At 37.7% G+C, this 3,458-nt stretch overlaps 1 non-coding gene across 1 annotated transcript; it reads right to left on the minus strand.

The window, feature by feature from the left end:
* Positions 1-2,906: 2,906 nt before the first annotated feature.
* Positions 2,907-3,013, minus strand: LOC143580275 (small nucleolar RNA R71). The gene has a single exon (XR_013143615.1). It is a non-coding gene; the product is annotated as a small nucleolar RNA R71 (small nucleolar RNA).
* Between the last annotated feature and the right edge of the window lie 445 nt (positions 3,014-3,458).

A 3,458-nucleotide genomic window follows, 5' to 3' on the forward strand; every position in this document is an offset into this window, starting at 1 on the left:
GAGTTCGCGAGCCGATTGTTCCATGCTATTGTCGAGGATATCAGGTGATTTTGGTTTCATAATCTATTTTGTTTTTATTAGTTTAAATGTTAAAAGTGTAATTGTGTAATTGCCAGTAGAACCATCACATTAGAGCCCCGAGTTTTAAATTATTAAAAAAACAATTTCAACCCTGTCCTTCAAATGTTCATTAATTGTTTAAATATTTTAACATTGAGGATAATGTAAACCTCAAGTGTGGGGATAGGGGAAATTTGAAAATTTTAGCCCGATAGTACCTCAAAGAGTGCTCGGAAACCAAGGTTGTTAACTGTTAATTATTGCCATTAATGCCAAGTTATAGGTTTCTAGTCATGGTTGGTTTTTCAGCTTCTCGTTAGTCATACTCACAAATGTTTTCATAATGAGAAGTTGAAAATGGGGTCATTTAGGCGGAGATAACGAGTCATGGGGACAGGTACACATGTTTATGTCGGTAACCTAATTCATCCGGTACGTGTGTAAGATTTACCTTATATATATAATACACATATAATATATAGTATACACACATGTCATTTGAGTGCCATTATCGAGAGTAACCAGTATGCCCATAATATCTAGAACTTGGTTGTCTCATGCATTTCGAGATCTAGCTTGGCATGAATGCAGAAGTGATAGAGGCAATTAGGTTAAGCCTCGTCTGGATGAGTGAGAGTGTGGGTATTGGGGGTTGGGCCTCATATGTTATATATATGAGCGTGGGTAATGTGAGGGGCGGGGGGTTGGTTCCCTTAGAAAACCTTGTTGGACCTATTTTTTTCATTTGATCAAACCCTGATGTTATTTTACGAGACGATCCGTTTAATAGGTTTCTTTGTAATTGTTTTAGTTTTTATCAATAGGATGTATTGAGCATTACGTTTATTATGCTTCAAAAAAAAATATTTTGTCTGTTTTGATCAGTTATGTAATTAGTAGTTTGTTTGTGCTTGATTACTTGTTCATATTAGTAAAAAAAATTATCTATCAGTTTTTTATGTTATGTATTTGTTTATTTAGTTGTCTTGTAATAAGCAGTATCAGATCGTTTGAGCTACTTGAAAAATTCCCTTCCATACCCTTACACTTGGCCCCGTTACAACCCTTTTAACCTCTCTTGGTTTTCATTCGTGTCAAAGCATTTATATGGGTGGAGATTTGACTTGATTCCAAGCTTATTACTTTGTGTTCATACTTGGTTTAAAGGGTAGAGAGATACTAGCACATCTTTTGCTAGTCCAGATATTAAACCGAGAGGAGATATATTATATTATGAGGGGTATGAGCATGTGTGCCTTAATTGGAAACAAAGTACACTCGTCTGGGCGGCTCTATTGTTTTTATTATATCATTTAACCTTATTTGTGGGATGTCAACCTAGAAAGTGCCGGTCTAGGAAACTGGGTATGACCTTAAACCTTACTAGTATTAATGGTGATAATTTACATACCTATGATGGAGGTTGATGTTTGCTTAAGGGTAATCAAAAGATTAGTGTGGGGATGTGATGGTTGGTTAATTTGTATGTGTTTTAGTTCATTTATTTATTAGTTTTAATCGTTTATTGTAAGAACTTCGATACTTCATACGTGTCTGTTGTATTTCAGGTCATATACGTTGAAGCAGCTAATTTGAACCTATTGAGGCACAAGAAGAACACTCGGGACGTCCAGCATGCAAAACGAGAAAGATTAAAGAATTATGCTGGTGACAAGTCCCATCGCGATACACTATGGGCATGCCTGAAGACCCATCGCGTATCATGACGGGTAGTTAATTAATGTTGACTTTGGGTTCATCGCGATACGCGCTGGACCAGTGAAGACCCCATCGCGTATCGCGATGGGGGGGGTGCAGACGGGAGATTAGGGTTTTATATCAATTTCTTCATTACACGACACTATCTTCACACACTTCGAGGCATGCAATTTCCAGAGTTCTAGGAGGCCGATTCCACCATACCGGACCATTCTGAGACCACCTACATGCTTTATATCATCCATATTGAAGATTCCACGATGCCGAGACGCGGCTAACCTCTTAGAATCTCACCCGGGAATGTAAAGTTTGTAATGATTTCAGTTTTCTCATGTAACTAAGATCGTTTATGCATAATTGTTTATGGTTAATCTATGACTATTGATGTTTAGTATTTATGTGTGTTTAATCGGTTTAGGTTTACGTTGATCTGAACGATTAGTTACCAGTTGCTATAATAATTTATCATTGGGTTGTTTCATTAGGTTGAATATGATAAAGCATATAATTGCCCTTAACCGAGTCACACTGGTAGGGACTGTTTGATAACCATTGCCGTGTGTAAAGCGATTATTGATGCCTAAGGTTTTGTCTAGTTGATCAGTCTATAGTTAACTGTTAATGATTAATCTGTTAGGTTGCATGAGATTACTGTAAGTTGCTTACTTGAAGTCCCGGGTGTGATTTACTTTTATTACATGATTGAAACTTGTTTGCTTGTTAATTTTCTTAATTCTAAACTAAAACTATTTGCTTGTGTGATCAACTTTAAAACTTGCTACTTCATAATATTGAAATTGTTTACATGATTTGCATTGACCACATACTCCTGGTGGATACGATATCTTATCCTAGCTACTTAGGTTAATCAGGTTTTTGCACAACTCAAACGACGGTCATCAGTGATCATATGAGGACCTAATCACATTGAGATATTCATTCAGACTTGCAATACCTTCAACATCGTAAATCTTAGCAATGAGTCCATCTACATCCGATTGTTCCCATTCTCTCTCATTTATAAAGCCTTCAAGTGGCTAAAATCTCTACCGACCGATTCCATCACCACTTGGGCTGGTTTGCAAGAAAAATTCATGAACAAATTATTTCCTCTGTCCAAATTTGCTAGTATCCGCGATGAAAAATTTTCTTTCGGAATGAGGGTGGATGAATCTTTTTGTGAGGCTTGGGAGAGATTCAAGGAGCTGCTTATTAGTTGTCCTCATCATGGTCTGGCAACATGGATGCTTGTCGAGAAGTTTTAATACGGGGCGACATAACACACTAGAGATATGCTAAATCAGACAACCAATGGGAATATGCTGAAGAACAAACTTCATGTCGAGTGCTTTGATCTGTTCTAGGACCTTGTCACGAGATATGAGGGGCCCAACCTATAAAAACAAAGTATTATACGAAGTGGATTCAAACACCTCACTCCAAGCTCAAGTTGACTCGCTAAAGAAAATGGTGAACGATCTCACGGTAAAGAGTGTTGCTAAGTGTGAGGAGTGTAGAGGCGGCCATGACACCATCGATTGTCCAGTGACCATTAATGAAAAACAGGAGGCAATTGACTTCGTCAATAATGCCTTTCGATATCAAAATCCTGCCTTCGACGATAACACTGGCTGGAGAAATCAGAATAACTTTCGTGGAGGCCAAACTGGTGGCTATCA

This window comes from Bidens hawaiensis, unplaced genomic scaffold (assembly GCF_021521415.1).
Source record: "Bidens hawaiensis isolate Kalapana, Puna unplaced genomic scaffold, B.hawaiensis_p1.1 tig00030300_1, whole genome shotgun sequence".
NCBI lineage: Eukaryota > Viridiplantae > Streptophyta > Magnoliopsida > Asterales > Asteraceae > Bidens > Bidens hawaiensis.